The sequence below is a fragment of the Diceros bicornis genome, chromosome X (genome assembly GCF_020826845.1).
Source record: "Diceros bicornis minor isolate mBicDic1 chromosome X, mDicBic1.mat.cur, whole genome shotgun sequence".
Classification (NCBI taxonomy): domain Eukaryota; kingdom Metazoa; phylum Chordata; class Mammalia; order Perissodactyla; family Rhinocerotidae; genus Diceros; species Diceros bicornis.
Window position 1 is genome coordinate 103,583,012 of NC_080781.1, and position 18,218 is coordinate 103,601,229.

The 18,218-nt window shown below is 37.1% G+C and overlaps 1 long non-coding RNA gene across 6 annotated transcripts in view; it reads right to left on the reverse strand.

Annotated features, from left to right (window-relative positions):
* Positions 1 to 1,185: 1,185 nt before the first annotated feature.
* LOC131401334 (uncharacterized) overlaps positions 1,186 to 18,218 on the reverse strand; it is a 51,766-nt gene continuing 34,733 nt past the window's right edge. Inside the window, exons 5-8 of one of the 6 annotated variants that reach the window (XR_009217638.1) lie at positions 6,939 to 7,276; positions 6,779 to 6,833; positions 3,069 to 3,169; positions 1,186 to 1,704 (exon numbers count right to left, since the gene is read on the reverse strand). This is a non-coding gene — a long non-coding RNA (uncharacterized LOC131401334). Of the gene's footprint in view, positions 1,705 to 3,068; positions 3,170 to 6,209; positions 6,314 to 6,778; positions 6,834 to 6,938; positions 7,277 to 18,218 lie in introns of all 6 variants that reach the window. The other 5 variants (XR_009217637.1, XR_009217642.1, XR_009217640.1 and 2 more) reach the window with 5 other exon arrangements.

An 18,218-nucleotide genomic window follows, 5' to 3' on the forward strand; every position in this document is an offset into this window, starting at 1 on the left:
ATAAATGAATAAATGTAATTATATACATGGTCTTTTTTGGCTGGCTTCTTTCACTTAGCATATTTTTAAGGTTCATCCATGTTGTAGCATGTTATCAGTAATTCATTCCTTTTTATTGCCTAATAATATTCTATCGTAAGGACCATATACATTTGAAGGAACACATTTTCAACTTATATTAGATATACCAATATTATAGAAAAAGCTAAATTTTCAGTAAAAAGAAATCAGCAGTTTCCAGTCAAGATAGTGGATTCATAAGGATACCAGGAGCCTAATCACATTAACAATGGCGAATAAAATCTATTCTTTTTTTAATTAAAAAGTATAACAGAGATTATAGTGGTGGTTATAGAACTCTGTGAATATACTAAAGGCCATTGAATTGTAAGTTTAAATGGGTGAATTTTATGGTATATGAATTATATCTCAATAAAGCTGTTTTTTTTTTTTTAAGATATAACAGATAAAAGTCGGTTCACCAGGAAGGGAAAGAGATAGCAATGAGCAAGAAGCTGAAGCCACAGGCTTGTGCGAGTTGCTCTTAGGTACTCAACTGTACATAGTGTACCGTACAGTTCATTGCTTATTACTTCTATAGGGACTATATTAACCATGTTTGACGTAGAGAGAGTCATAAGAATTAGGACTATAAAATATCCTTAAATAATAAGAAAACAAACTTGTTTATCTACTCATCCTATCTTTTCTATACTCAGTAAATTTTATCTTAGCATCCACTATGTACCAGGCACTATTCTAGGAACTAGGGATCAATGGTGGGCAAGGATGATCATGGTATGTGAAAAATGTGCATAGAAACAAAATTAATATGAAATCCTCCAAAACGTTAACGTTGTGCCTTTCTGTGGTTTCCAAATTTTCTAAAATGAACATGTACTCCTTCTGTCATAAAAAAAACAAAAAGGAATAACATACATATTTTTTCTGGAGATTATTATCTTTATTTGCTTGGAGGAGTATCAATCGTTATTCAAAACATGCAGTTATCCTAACCAAGACCTCAATTTATTCTTGTGGGTTTTTTTTCTTGTTTGTTTGCTTCCTTGTTTACTTATTTATCTATATCCATTTATTTATTTGTGGAGGGGGCAATTCTTAGAGGAAAGGGGAAGTGTATTAGTTTTCTATTGTTGTGTACCAAAATACCACAAACTTAGCAGCTTAAGAAAAACATCCATTTATTTCCATGGGTCAGGAGTTTGGGCACAGATTAGCCGGTTTCTTTCATCGTCATCTCACTAGGCTGAAATTAAGGTGTTGGCCAGGGCTGAGGTCTCACCTGAGGCTGTAGGCTCTCTTCCAGGATCACGCAGTGTTGGAAAACTTCATTTCCCTGCAACTGTTCAACTCATGGTGGCTGTCTTCAAGGCCAAGAGGATCATGTTGGCTGTTGCTCCTTATCTTCTTTAAGGGCTAACCTGATTAGGTCAGGCCTACCCAGAATAATCTCCATTTTGATTAACTCAAAAGCAACATCTGCAAAATCCCTTCGCCACCACATTCATAGAGCCCTCCCACAATCAAGGGGAGTTTATTATACAGGGTATGTACGCCAGATGCTGGGAATCTTGGGGGCCATCTTAGAAGTCCACCTACCACAGAAGGGTTCTTCTTTAAAGGATTATAAGAAGATCTCCTAGTTATCCTTCAATTCACTCACAAGCAGAACTGGAGCATGTTCTGTAAATTAAGCACACACACAAAATTAACAATAAAACTATGAATTACAATCGCAATATATAAGAACTGTGTCTGAAGAAGGGAAACCTTACATTACCTTAATGAAATTAACTATTTCTTGTATATATAGAATCTATTGTCAGGAAAAATTATGAAAGAACAAAATGGACAAAAAAGTAATAGTGAGTGTCCTGTCGAGTTTACCCATCAGAGTTATCTCCACCTTTCATCGTCTTTGAATTATTTTACAATTCTAAGTTGTAGATAACTGAAAGCACTGCCAAGGATTTTTCCATATGCAAATTAATTGTCTAGTAGAGAGACAACTGATTTTCCTCTTCCTCTGTGGAAAAAGCCAGTTGTGAATCTATACTGTATTTGTAAATTCATTTCATAAGCTATTTTTCTTCTCTTTGAATTCACCTTAAACCAATCTTTCATTAATTAATAAATAAAATCTTTGACACATTCATTTTATATTTGTATGATAGTCATGATTTCATTTTATTTATTTATTTTTGTGTGTGTGTGTGTGTGAGGAAGATCGGCCCTGAGCTAACATCCGATGCCAATCCTCCTCTTTTTGCTGAGGGAGATTGGCCCTGGGCTAACATCCATGCCTGTCTTCCTCCACTTTATGTGGGACGCCGCCACAGCATGGCTTGACAAGCGGTGCGTCGGTGAGTGCGGGATCTGAAAAAAATTATCTTTTGAGGCCAGCCCGGTGGCACAAGCAGTTAAGTTCGTGTGCTCCGCTGCGGCGGCCCGGGGTTCGCCGGTTCTAATCCCAGGTGCACACCGACGCACCACTTGTCAAGTCATGCTGTGGCGGTGTCCCACGTAAAGTGGAGGAAGACGGGCACGGATGTTAGCCCAGGGCCAGTCTTCCTCAGCAAAAAGAGGAGGATTGGCATCGGATGTTAGCTCAGGGCCGATCTTCCTCACACACACAAAAAAATTATCTTTTAACACTCTATCTTTTAAATTCCAAAGAATTAAAAAAATGCTTGTAGGTACAATCTGTGCAATGATAATATTTGGCCATAGCATAGAATTTTTGTGCATGTCATGAGCCAATTTTTCCAATGCTGATTATCTGTTTAGTGACAAGTATTTTGCTACTTTCTTGCTTAATACATTTAAAAACTGCCTGCTCCTGTTTTTAATTTTTAAATCATGTATACTTGAAATGAAGTCACGTCTGTGACTGCATTAAAGCCTCTTAGGCAGGCTTTCAAGAAATCAGAGTATCTGGTCCCCTAACTAAGATTCTATACCCTTACTTCCAAACATCAGGGTAATGGGAAGAAAATGTTAATTCTCCTTCATAGTTTTTTATTTAAAATGTGCTTCAGTTCACTTACCCAGTCTCTATGAGAAGTCTTTTCTGATTCCATAAAAGTGAGGTGTGAGGAGTCTGGCTATTTAAATACAAGCACGTTATTTTTTTTCTTCAGGCTGAAAGCTGAATTTCCAAAAGAAATTAATCAAATGCAGCATTTTGAAAATTGGACCTATTATGCTAAGCTGATGTATCCTCACAGAGGAAAAGAGCAAAGCACTTGAAACTAATAGAATTGGCTGAATGCAGGGATTTTTAAAAGGCCCTTGCCCATTTCCTGGCTGACCTTTCTCATAGCATATGTAGCAGTCAATTAGAGTGGCATCTGAGTAATTCAGACTCACACACTCTTGACAATCATAATGTTTTCATAATTTTTATTATGATTTTATTTAGCTTTAAATGTGCAGAACATGCACTCACAAAATTTAATATTATTTTTTGAAAATTGATTGGAGTAGTAGAAAGTAACTATGTTCCTTAGCAACAATAACATTGCCTAACTTATGAACACTTACATTAGCCAGCAGAATCAGACAAAGCAGCCTTGAGAAAATTTAAGCTAAGAGAAACGCCATATTGTTGAACATTACCTTATTAGGACTAAGAAAACAAAAATTCACCCAATCATCCCTTTATCCTAGGTAGTTGTTATATGGGGCTTTTTGTTTTATTTCTTCATTTGTACCTTTCAATCTGAAAATAGGAACTTAATTATCTCTTAGATTTTATCAATTTTCAAAGAAATCTAACAATGCTTTGAAAACCCTCACTTACCCAGTCATCAACATAAATTATTAGGATGCATATATCTTTAGTTTATCATTGTTAGGGGAAAGTGCCTGATGAAGCCTTAGATTATATTCACAAAGCTGGTTTGGTGTCCTGTGGATAGAGATGCTTATGTGTATAGATATCAAATCATGGCCATGTCTCCTGAATGAAGTAATGTTAGGGACTGAGGTCACAAAAATAATCACACCATGATTTCTGCCCTGGAGAAGTTTAGTCCAGCAGGGAACACAGACATATAACAAATTAATTACCATACAAAACATATAATGCCAATGTTTACAAAGTGCTATGGAAAAACAAAGAAAGGAGTGATGACGATGAAACAAAAAAAAGGATAATGAAAGTGAAAGAAGAGGGTCACAGGAGGTGACTTTTGAGGATGGTCAAAGAATTACCAAGTAGAGAAGAGGGAAGGGGAACTTCCATCAGAGGGAACAACTTTAGTAAAATGTATGTACAATGACTTTTACATTACAAAAAAATGTACATTTTCTTTCATTGGCATTACAAAAAAATACATATTTTCTTTGGCCCCTTGAGATGAAGTGATGAATTTGGTTTCCCACTTCAGTAGGTCCATAAGCGAGATGCTTTTATGTCTTGAATATAGAATTAAATAGGTATGTATTCCAAATCAGGACTAGCCATAGCTACTTTAGTATTTCAAAAAGATGTTAATGTTAATATAGCAAGTGTTGATTTTTAAAAATTTTTTATTCCCAAGATAACAACCATATTACAAATTTCCCCAGTATTTCAAAAGGGCATCAAATGATTAAAAAAAGATGACTTTATTTTCTGAATTGTCTAGATATATTTGGTTTAGGTATTTTGGGTTTTTAGGACAGCACTTCTAAAGTGTAGCATGCTTCAATTTCATATGTGGGGTGCTTGTTACAAACCCCTAGACTCCTTCTTAGTGAATGAGAATATATGGAGCTGGGAAGTGGGATGCAGGAATTTGCACTTTCTACAAATTCCTCAGGTTATGCTTAGATATTACTGCTTTAGAGAATTTAGCCTAAAGGTACAGCTAAAATATACGCGTTTTCTAGAACACCACAGAACTGAGAAACAACCACCAATTAATTGCCTAAGGAAATTTGTAGACAAGTTTGCCTATAGACATAACTACAGGTATGAGAAAGACTAAAAGAAAAAGTTCAAACTTGTTTTAATTTCTTTCTTAATAAGAGAATTTACAAAACACATATTTCCTCAAAATGATTATTAAAATTTTAAGAGAAAGGAAGGTTCATACAATAGTAAGTAACAGCATGTTGCAGTTTGCAGGTGCAGGGGAGAGAAAACTTTTCCTCTACCTTCTTGGGTTCAGTATCTGGGGATGTGTGAATTAAACTGACAAAAGATAAATTAGCAAGAGAAAAAAATAGAAATTATTTACACGTGCAATGTGCATATACGAGGGAGTGCTGAGTGATCAGTAACACAAAGGGGTAGTTAGAATTTGTTACTAAGTTAGGTATACTCGAAGGGGTAGTTATATACCTAACTTAGTAAGGGAAAGGGGGAGAGGAAAAGGCTTCTCTGGGAAGAACAAATAGGTTTCTTTAGGAAAGACAAATGAGTTTCTAGAAGAACAAATAGGAGATAAGGAAGTTTGTGATAATTGTGTTTATGTAGCTGCGAGTGGTCTTTCTGTCTTCTTCATGGCCATGAAGCTCCCCAGAGAGGAGATTTATGGTAGATTTACTCTTGGTTTCTCTCCTTGGTGTAGGAGTCTCCCCCAAGAGGGAATTTATGGCAGTCTTCATTTCTCAGCAGTTTCTGCTTTTAGTCAGATACGGAAGTTCTGAGAAGGCCTCTTTCTGCACCTGTTGAATCTCCAATGTCTTTAGCTTAGAATAATCTTTACATCAACTATGGGGTTTCGAGCAGGTCCCTATACAGAACAAGAAGCCATTTTGGAATGAAGTGTAAGTTTTAAAAGTCAGAGCAGGTATTTTTGCTCTAAAACAATTAGGCAAACCGAGCAAGGGTGTATGCAAATAATTGGGTAAGGCATGTTGGGTATCAGATACTAGTGAGAACTGATACCAACGTAATTTCCTGTCCCCCTGTTAAATAATATTGACTCCAGGCATGCTTTCCTGTCCTTAAACTGGGACCAGGCATAAAAATTTAGCTTCTCAGTGCAGGAGTTACCTAATCTTAGAAGATAAGCCAACCAAAACAGCTTGATCATGAAGATTCACTTCAAGATCCTCATCCTTGCTGTGCTCACCAATCCCAAGCTATTTTGGGATTGCATAAACTCTGCCCAATCTATAGCAGATTCCTGTCTTCAAAATCACCTTAAAATCACCCATTCCAGACTCTAAAACCCTAAAACTTCCTGTAGACACACCTCCTTAATTTCTCCATTTCGAGAGAGTACTTAGATTTTCATGGTGGTTTTCTCTCATACCGCAGTAAGTCTAATAAACAGCATTGCTTGATCAACAGCTTGTTCTGTAAAAATTGTGAAACACCAAAAAAAAAAAAAGGCAAAAAATTAGTAGGTGTCCTTTCAATGGAATGCTAGATGTTATCTAGCAGACCTTTAGGGATTATCTGATTCTCCATTAAGATCTATGCTTTTCACTCTCTTTGGGCTATTGTACAATTCTGAATATTGTAGAAAACTGATAATAATGCTAATTATTTTTATCCATAGAGATGCAAATGATGTTTTTCTGGTTGGTGATGCAATTGATGGAAGAAGAGATGATTCTACACATTACATTTTATTTCCCTGTGAGTATTGATCATTTTTGCGCGTAGTAGGAAATTCATTTGATTACCTATCTATATATGTGCCTGTTCTTTGGATTCTCCTTTGAACCAGTATTAACATCTTACTTGTTCAATCATTATTGAGTTTAATAAAACCTGTGATGTGTGTTTACTTTATATTTGTATAAATCATGATCCTACCTTTTTGAAATTATCCTTTAACACTGATGATCTTTTGGGGAGTCAAGAGTCAACCCTAGGATGGAACAAGAAAAAGAAGTGAGACTTGGTTAGAAATCTAGGTGAGTGATATGCCGGAACTAAAGGGTAAAGCAGAAAGAACAGATTTGAGATTTGGTACCTAGGATCATGATAAGTGAAGCAGCCTGTATTAGTCAGGGTTCTTCAGGCAAACACAGACAAGGAGATTTATTTGGCTTCCATGATTGTGGGGCCTGAAGTCTGAAATTTGTAGGGCAGGAAGGCTGGAAATGAAGGTAGCAGTTGATGTTGCAGTCTTGAGTCCGAAATCTGCAGGGCAGGCCAGCAGGCGGGAAACTCAGGCAGAGTCTCTTCTATGTTGCAGTCTTAAGGCAGAATGGTTTCTTCCTTGAAAAACCTCGGTTTTTCTCTTAAGATCTTCAGCTGATTAAATGAGGCTCACTCACATTACGCAGGGTAATCGGCTTTACTCAAAATCTATTGATTGTAAATGTTAATCATATCAAAAAAAATACCTTCAGAGCAACATCCAGACTGATGTTTGACCAAAAGTTTTTCATATACTTAGAGTTGAGGCAAGAATCGGTCTCTGTACAATGTCTAGAGCAGTGCTTCTCAAGCTTTAATGCACAAAAGAATTACTTTTTTTTTTTATAATTTTATTTATTATTTGTCCCCCCCAAAGCCCCAGTAGATAGTTGTATGTCATAGCTGCACATCGTTCTAGTTGCTGTATGTGGGACGTGGCCTCAGCATGGCCGGAGAAGCGGTGCGTCGGTGCACGCCCGGGATCCGGGCCCGGGCCGCCAGCAGCGGAGCGTGCGCCCTTAACCGCTAAGCCACGGGGCTGGCCCGTGGAATTACTTTTGGACCATGTTAAATGCAGATTCTGATTCAGTAGGCCTGAGTAAGCCCTAACTAGCTCCAAGATGATGCTAATGTTGCTGGTCCTTGGACCACACTTTGAGTAGCAAGGGTCTAAACCACCACTGCGCAATAGAAATATTATCCAAGCCACAAACGTGAGCCACATGTGTAAGTTAAAATTTTCTAGTGGCTATATTAAAAATGTAAAAAGAAATAGGTGAATGAATTTTAATAACTTACTTAAGCCAAAATATCAAAAATATTATCATTATAACATGTAATTAATATAAAAATAGTTAACAAGATATTTTACATTTCTTCTTTCAAACTAAGTTTTTGAAACTAGTGTGTATTTTACACTTACAGCACATCTCAATTCATACTCGCCATATTTCATGTATTCAATAGTCACATTTAGCTATTGGCTATCACAGTGGACAGTGCAGGACTAACCCTTCCATGTAGGAGCCATAAAGGAGCGTCTAGACAAGTATTTGAGACATTTCCTTTCCTCATCTTCTCATTTCTTTTTTTAGATAAGTCTTTATTAAATGAGATTAGTATTCAGGATCCAAGTGCATTTGAGCACAGACATTAACAAAATCCAAGCATGAGGCTGAACTATGCAGATCAACAGCAGCCTTTGATTCTGTTTCTCTCTCTAAGAAGTAGAGAAACATCTACATTCAGCAAAACACATATAGTAAGAGACGTGAAACTTTTGCATCAGTCCCTGGTGGTTGACTGTACAGATGACATTCGCCCAATCCTCTCTTGGTTCTGCCAGCTGAGACTATGGTCAATGCAAGGATTCTGGACCATGATGCTGGCATCTCAGAAAAGCTTATCAAGAGAGCTGGCCAAAGAAGACGTCCAAAGGCAACTCTAATCCCACTCCAGTGCCCCAACACTCTTCTGTACCCCAGTACTGATGCCTTTCAATATTAAATCCCATAGCTGAAAGAAAGATCTCATTTGCTGGGAAGAGGAAATGGATCATGAAATGCTTCACTGAGGGGTTGTACTAGAACTGGCACTTTATGGTTTAGCAAAAATTTTGCAGGAAAAGTTGGAGTGAAATAATATTCCAGAAATAGGAAAAAATATGGACAAAGATATATATAAGCCAAGCCTACAGGGAAAGAGGAAGAACTTGAGTTTGAATCTTTGCTCTAACACTTAACAAACACTACTGTGATTTCCATCCCACTTACCTATCAATGTGAAATCCCTGCCTTATTCCTTTAGTTTCTTGCTCTCCTGTTAGATAACCCTATCCCCACAGCACACGCTCAGTTAGTTAGTTGTTTATTTTCTGTCTCTGGGTAGGAAAATTCCCTTAAGTTATTTCAATTCCTTTCCCAACCACTACTTATTGTACACGTGAAGTTATCCATTGAGCAGCCATTTTATCTCACTCCCTGGTATACAAAAAAAAGACAACTAGATTTGAACTCACAAGAATTATGTTCACTCCTATCTTTTTTTCTGTCGCCTTAATTAAACCTCTTTGAATCATTTTCTTTTTATATTTTTATATTTATTTCTATTTATATAATAGTGATAAACTCTTCCTCATAATTTTGTTAGCATTAAATAGAATATGTAATCTAGAATGACTAGCAATTAGTAGATCCTCAATAAATAATTTTGTCACCCTTTAAAAAACGTGTGAGAAAAATTAGCAACTTTTGGAAAGCAGGTCCTAAACAAATGGATCTTAGACCTTTCTGAGATTGAGAGTATCTAAGGATTAAAAGTATATTTCAATGTTAGTGAAACGTTTTACCTTCTGGAAATATTGCTTATATGCATCTATACAGTTAGAACTCCAGGTCATAATTGTAAATAATAAAAATTAAAATATATTACATGAATCTAAAAATAGTCATAAGAGTAAATGAAATTGTATGTTACTGAATTTAAGTCTTGTAATAAGGTGGGATTGGTATGACATAGAATTGCAAAGCCAACTCTAAGAACTTGTTCAGGGTCAAAATGCCAGTGATGTACATATGAATATCAGTATCTCAGTTTATGTACCCAAATGGAAGTTGGAGTATAACCCGGGTCAAGGAGATAACGTTGGGTCTTGTAACTCCAGGAAGACTCAAAAACTAAAAGGACAGAAGCTAATAAAGTGCCATCTAAACTCTGGTCAGGATACAGGTGGTTGAATGTAATTCTCCTGGATAGCAGTTGCTTTCCCTGTGGGTAAAAATCTGATGCCCGACATGCATACACTTACAATGATTATTTCTCTGCATAAGTGGAATTGGCAGTTCTCTGTTCAAAGCAATTCATTAATTTCACAATACTTTCCTCAAATGAAATTAAGTTTTTAATGAAACAATATACTAGTGTATAGAATTTGCATATAGTTATGTCCTTTACAATTTTGCTAGGATTTATAGGAACTTGAAGTAGGTGTTTATAAAATGGATCTTCCACAGGCTTTCAGTAATGTTATATAAATATACCTCAACTCATTCAGCAGTTTGCAATGTACTATTCATGGCAATGAGAATCGTTCAGTGTGAAAACACCGTATCTGGAATGGACCCAAAGGAAAATTAGTAATAGAGATACATACTTTGAGAAGAATGCTACAATACTATCTTGACCTTGAGCTATGCAATTTTAATTTTGATGAGGACAATTACTAAAAATGATATGTGTGAGTTTGGTATAGGGGCCAGAGTCATGTAAAGTCTCTTAATATTTGGAATAAACACTAGAAAAATCATAAGCAAGAAGTTTGATCACGGGTTTACTATCCCTTGGGTCACATTCATTACCCTTGGCCAAAACAGAATAGGTTAAGAGGGTATCCTTGGTTAAGAAAATCCTCATTTGGGAAAATAGGCTCAACAGAGAATGAAATGAAGGTCGACTGAGGTCCAAATTAGTATTTTTTGGTGATTGTTAAGTTGTTGTTTTTCCTCCTTCAATAATTTACTGTTGGGCTCAGTCATTAAGGGGAGGGATTACATTTTACACACCTGAAATTCTGGCAACCAATACAATGTTATTTTTGGGACCATTGAGAAGGGCCTTTAGACCAGAGCTTTCCAAAGTGGATGTGTACAAGATGATCCATGGGGCACAGGAAGGAAAACAAAAACCTCCACTTAGATTTTTAATTTATTTAATTTATTTTATTTTTACATAGCTTTATTGAGATATAGTTTACATACCATGAAATTTACCTGTTTAACGTGTGGAATTCAATAGTTTTTAGTATATTCAGATTTGTGCAACCATCACCAGAATCCTATTTTCAAACATTTTCAGTACTTCAAAAAGAAACCCCCCCCAAGAGTGACGTCAGCATCATGGCGGAGTGAGCTTTCCCGTGAATTCTTCCCCCACAAGATACAACAAAAGTAACAGCCACGGACCAACAACGGAATCCCAGACAGTGAAAAGCTGGAGCGGAGGGATCCACACTGCCGCACATCTGAGAGCGGAGCGTGCTGGGCCCACGGAGGAAGTGGGGAGAGGTAAGGAGAACTCCGCTCCCTCCCCATCAGATCAGCGATCCGGTCCGCGCGGCTCCCAGAGAGGGGGGAGGGGCGGCCCTCGGCGGGAAACTGTAGCTCTTCGGGCTCTCTCAGCCAGTGGGAAACTCCCGCACAGAGGGCTCAGAGGAGCCACAGGGCTACCATCAACATCTGAGCAACCCAGAGAGCGGATAAAGAGGGGCAAACGAGAAGCCTCCCACGTCAGGGACCCAGAGGGCAAAAGAGAGAGCTCCCCCCTCCCCGCAACCCGGAGTCTGCAGCTCGACCAGATCTAGCGGTCCGAGGCAGACCTGAATAAACTGGACTGGACCCGTGGATCGCAGTGGGGAAAAGAAACAAAACAAAACAAAACAAAACTGCGGATCGCAGCAGAAAAACTGGGGCAGAGCACAGGGGGCTTAGACTACACAGCCCTTTACCACCACACAGTGGCGGCAGGTGGAAATTGCAATCAGAGACTTCCAGGATGAGGAAAATCAAAACCAACACAGGAACCACAATGCAAAAATATATGAAATCACCAGACCAGAAACAAAATGACAAGCACCCAGAAATCAACTCCGAAGACACAGAAATCCATAAACTAAATGACAGAGATTTCAAAATAGCTATCATAAAAACACTCAACGAAATACGAGACAACACAGACAAACAATTAAATGAGATTAGGAGTTTCTTCACAAAAGAGATTGAAATCATAAAGAAAAACCTATCAGGGCTGATGGAGATGAAGAACACAATGGAGGAGATAAAGGAGAATCTGGAATCTTTAAAGAACAGAGCTGACAATATGGAGGAAAGAATTAGTACTTTAGAGGATAGGAATACAGATATACTCCAGATGGAAGAAGAGAGAGAACTAAGACTAAAAAGAAATGAAGAAAGACTCCGAGAAATATCGGACTCTATTAGAAAATGTAACATAAGAATTATAGGTATCCCTGAGGGAGAGGAGAGGGAAAGAGGAACAGAGAGCCTATTCAAGGAAATAATAGCTGAAAATTTCCCAAATCTGAGGAAGGAGCAGGAAATACCAGTAAGCGAAGCCAACAGGACTCCTATATATATTAACAGACAAAGGCCTTCACCACGACACCTAGTGGTAAGGCTAGCCAGGGTCAACGACAAAGAAACAATATTAAGGGCAGCTAGACAAAAACAAAAAATAACGTACAAAGGAACTCCCATCAGGCTCTCAGCGGATTTCTCAACAGAAACTTTTCAGGCTAGAAGAGACTGGAATGATATATTCAAAATACTAAAAGACAAAAACTTTCAGCCAAGAATACTCTATCCAGCAAAAATATCCTTCAAATATGATGGAGAAATAGTAACTCTCCCAGATAAACAAAAGCTAAGGGAGTTCATGGCCACGAGACCGCCACTACAAGAAATACTCAAGAAGGCCCTCAGGCCTGAAAACAAGAAGAGAAAGGGAACACAAAGCTTGGAGTAAGGAGAAAAGTAGGTAGACAAAATCAGAGAAATAGTAGATCTTTACCGGAATAGGTTAGCAACCACTTAAATACTAAACTCAAAGATCAAAGGAAGAAATTCACCAAAAATAAATTTAACCTCATCACTGTAAACACACAGCCACAACACAAGATAGAATAAGGTATAACAAGAGCAACTTAGAAGGGGAAGAGGAAAGTGACTGAATTGACTTAGTATAAGGAAATAGGAGGCTATCAGATAATGGACTATCTCATACAGAAGATTTTTCGCCCAAACCTCAAGGTAACCACTAAACAAACATTCAAATTAAAACCACATATGATAAACAAAGAGAAAACTAGAAGAATCATAAGACAGAACAACCAAACTGAATTGGCAGTCCAAAACAAATGGGACAAGAAACAAAGGAAATGCAAAAGAACCAGAAAATAAGTGACAAAACAGCAACATTCAACCCTCATATTTCAATAATTACCCTAAATGTAAATGGATTGAACTCTCCAATCAAAAGATACAGAGTGGCAGGATGGATTAAAAAGCAAGACCCAACAATATGCTGCCTTCAGGAAACACATCTTAGCACTCAAGACAAGCACAGGCTCAGAGTGAAAGGATGGAAGACAATACTCCAAGCTAATGGCAAACAAAAGAAAGCAGGTGTTGCCATACTCATATCAGACAAAGTAGACTTCAAGATAAAACAGGTTAAGAAAGACAAAGAAGGGAAATATATAATGATAAAAGGGACACTCCATCAAGAAGACATATCACTTATAAATATATATGCACCCAACATAGGAGCACCAATGTACATAAAACAACTATTAACAAACCTAAAAGGAGAAATCAACAACAACACAATAATAGTAGGGGATCTTAACACCCCACTTACAGCAATGGATAGATCATCCAGACAAAAAGTTAATAAAGAAATATTAGACTTAAATGAAAAACTGGACGAGATGGACCTAGTAGACATATACAGAGCACTCCACCCAAAAACAGCTGACTACACATTCTTCTCAAGCGCGCATGGAACATTCTCTAGGATAGACCATATGTTGGGAAACAAAGCAAGCCTCAATAAATTTAAGAAGATTGAAATCATAACAAGTATCTTTTCAGACCATAAGGCTATGAAACTGGAAATGAACCAGGAAAAAAAAACTGGGAAAGTGACAAAAATGTGGAGATTAAACAACATGCTACTGAACAACCAATGGATCATTGATGAAATTAAAGGAGAAATCAAAAACTATCTGGAAACAAACGAAAATGATAACATGCCATATCAAACCATATGGGACGCAGCAAAAGCGGTCCTGAGAGGGAAACTCATAGCGATACAAGCCCACCTTAACAAACAAGAAAAAGCCCTAATAGGCAACCTTAAATTACACCTAACAGAACTAGAAAAAGAAGAACAAACAAAGCCCAAAGCCAGCAGAAGGAGAGAAATAATAAAAATCAGAGCAGAAATAAATGATATTGAGACCAAAAAAACAGTAGAAAGGATTAATGAAACAAAGAGTTGGTTCTTCGAGAAGATAAACAAAATAGACAAACCCTTAGCCAGGCTAACTAAGAAAAAAAGAGAAAAGGCTCAAGTAAATAAAATTAGAAATGAAAGAGGAGAAATTACAACGGATACCATGGAAATACAGAGGATTATAAGAGAATACTATGAGAAATTATATGCCAACAAATTGGACAATCTAGAAGAAATGGATAAATTCTTAGACTTATACAACCTCCCAAAATTGAACCAAGAAGAAATGGAGAATCTGAATAGACCAATCACAAGTAAAGAGATTGAAATAGTAATCAAAAACCTCCCAAAAAATAAAAGTCCAGGACCAGATGGCTTCTCCAGTGAATTTTACCAAACATTCAAAGAAGATTTAATACCCATCCTCCTCAAACTATTCCAAAAAATAGAGGAAGATGGAACACTTCCTGAATCATTCTATGAGGCCAACATCACCCTGATACCAAAACCAGACAAAGACAATACAAAGAAAGAAAATTACAGGCCAATATCGCTGATGAACATTGATGCAAAAATCCTCAACAAAATATTGGCAAACCGAATACAACAATATATTAAAAAGATCATACACCATGATCAAGTGGGATTTATACCAGAGACACAGGGATGGTTCAACATCCGCAAATCAATCAATGTGATACATCACATCAACAAAACAAAGAATAAAAACCACATGATCGTCTCAATAGACGCAGAGAAGGCATTTGACAAGATACAACATCCATTTATGATAAAAACTCTCAATAAAATGGGAATAGAAGGAAAGTACCTCAACATAATAAAGGCCATATATGACAAACCCACAGCTAACATCATACTCAACGGGGAAAGACTGAAAGCCATTCCTCTGAGAACAGGAACGAGGCAGGGCTGCCCACTCTCACCACTCCTGTTCAACATAGTACTGGAGGTTTTGGCCAGAGCAATTAGGCAAGAAAAAGGAATAAAAGGAATCCAAATAGGTAACGAAGAAGTGAAACTCTCACTATTTGCAGATGACATGATTGTATATATAGAAAACCCTAAAGAATCTGTTGGAAAACTGTTAGAAACAATCAACAACTACAGCAAAGTTGCAGGGTACAAAATCAATCTACAAAAATCAGTTGCATTTCTATATGCTAATAATGAACTAACAGAAAGAGAGCTCAAAAAGATAATACCATTTACAATTGCATCAAAAAGAATAAAATACCTAGGAATAAATCTTACCAAGGAGGTGAAGGACCTATACAATGAGAACTACAAGACATTATTGAGGGAAATCTACGATGACATAAAGAAATGGAAAGATATCCCATGCACGTGGATTGGAAGAATAAACATAGTTAAAATGTCTATATTACCTAAAGCAATCTACAGATTCAATGCAATCCCAATCAGAATCCCAATGACATTCTTCACAGAAATAGAAAAAAGAATACTAAAATTTATATGGGGCAACAAAAGACCCCGAATAGCTAAAGAAATCCTAAAGAAAAAGAACAAAGCAGGAGGCATCACAATTCCTGACTTCAAAACATACTACAAAGCAATAGTAATCAAAACAGAATGGTACTGGTACAAAAACAGACACACAGATCAATGGAACAGAATTGAAAGCCCAGAAATAAAACCACACATATACGGACAGCTAATTTTCGACAAAGGTGCTAAGGACATGCAATGGAGAAAGGAAAGTCTCTTCAATAAATGGTGTTGGGAAAACTGGACAGCCACATGCAAAAGAATGAAAGTGGACCATGTGCTATCGCCATTCACAAAAATTAACTCAAAATGGATCAAAGACCTGAAGGTGAGACCTGAAACTATAAAACTCATAGAAGAAAATATAGGCAACACACTATTTGACATTGGGTTTAAAGGAATCTTTTCGGATGACATGCCTACCCAGACTAGGGAAACTAAAGAAAAAATAAACAAGTGGGACTTTATCAGACTAAAGAGCTTTTACAAGACAAATGAAACCAGAATCAAGATGAACAAACAACCAACCAGCTGGGAGAGAATATTTGCAAAACATACATCTGACAAGGGGTTGATCTCCATAATATATAAAGAACTCACACAATTGAACAACAAAAAAACAAACAACCCGATCAAAAAATGGGCAGAGGAAATGAACAGACACTTCTCCAAGGAAGATATACAGATGGCCAATAGGCACATGAAAAGATGCTCAACATCACTAATCATCAGGGAAATGCAAATCAAAACAACACTAAGATACCACCTCACGCCCGTTAGAATGGCTATAATCACCAAGACAAAAAACAACAAATGTTGGAGAGGATGTGGAGAAACAGGAACCCTCATACACAGCTGGTGGGAATGCAAATTGGTGCAGCCTCTATGGAAAACGGTATGGAGATTCCTCAAAGAATTAAAAATAGAGATGCCCTATGATCCAGCCATCCCACTACTGGGAATCTATCCAACGCACCTGAAATCAACAATCCAAAGAGGCTTATGCACCCCTATGTTCATTGCAGCATTATTCACCATAGCCAAGAAGTGGAAGCAACCTAAGTGTCCCTCGACTGACGATTGGATTAAGAAAATGTGGTATATATATACAATGGAATACTACTCAGCCATAAAAAAAGACAAAATCGTCCCATTTGCAACAACATGGATGGGCCTGGAGCGTATTATGTTAAGTGAAATAAGCCAGAAAGAGAAAGACAAACACTGTATGATCTCACTCATATGTGGAATATAAACCAACACATGGACAGAGAAAACTGGACTGTGGTTACCCGGGAAGTGGGGGTGGGGGGTGGGCACAAGGGGTGAAGGGAGTCATATATGGGGTGATGGACAAACAAAAATGTACAACCCAAAATTTCACAATGTTAGAAACCATTAAAATATCAATAAAAAAAAAAAAAAAGAAACCCCATACCCATTAGCAGTCACCCCCATTCTCTTTTCACCTCATCTCCAGGCAACCACTAATCTAGTATCTGTCTCTAGATTTTCCTATACTGGACGTTTTATATAAATGGAATCACATAATAAGGGTTTTTTAATGATGGGCTCTTTCACTGAGCACACAGTTTCCAAAGTTCATCCATGTTGTAGAAGGTATCAGTACTTCACTGCTTTTAAAGCCAAAAAATAGCCCATTGTATGGATACACCAGATTCTATTTATCCATTCATCTGCAGATGAAAATTTGGGTTGTTTCCACTTTTTGGCTAGTTTGAATAATGCTGCTATGAACATTCATATAGAAGTTCTTGTGTGGAAATACGTTCAATTCTCTTGGATATATACCTAAGGAGTGAAATTGTGGATCATATGGTAACTCTGTTTAACATTTTGAGGAACTGCCAGACTGTTTTCCATAGAAGCACCATCATTTTACATTTCTACAAGCAATTTATGAGGGTTCCATTTTCTCCACATTCTTGTTAACACTTATTTTTTGTTTATTTGATTATAGTTACCTAGTGAGTGTGCAGTGGTATCACACTGTGGTCTTGATTTGCATTTCCCTGATGACTAACACTGTTGAGCACATTTTCATGTATTTATAGGCTGTTTGTCTGTCTTCTTTGGAGGAATGTCTATTCAAATTCCTTGTCCATTTTTAAATTGGGTTATTTGTCGTTTTATTGTTAAGTTGTAAGAGTTCTTTACATATTCTGGATACCAGTTCCCGTATTCATATTTATTTTTATCTTGTTTTACAATTTCTAATTTTTGAATGTTTTATAATGAACGTAATAGTACGATAATAAGTGTATATTAATTATAACTAAATTTGGGGGAGTGTACTTGAAGTATTTTTACTGTTAGGGGACTCCAATTAAAAGTCTATAGAGCACTGCTTTAGACCAAAATTTTTTTTCTCTTTCCTGTTTGCAAGAAGGGGAAGCTGAGTGTGCTAAAGACAAACTTTAGCTCTTACGTCTTTTAGTCACAGTCCTATTGAACTATGCCTGGTAAATACAAAGCATTTTAGGTTATGCTAGATAATTAACACTTACAGCTTAGGAAACCCTAAATATGAGAG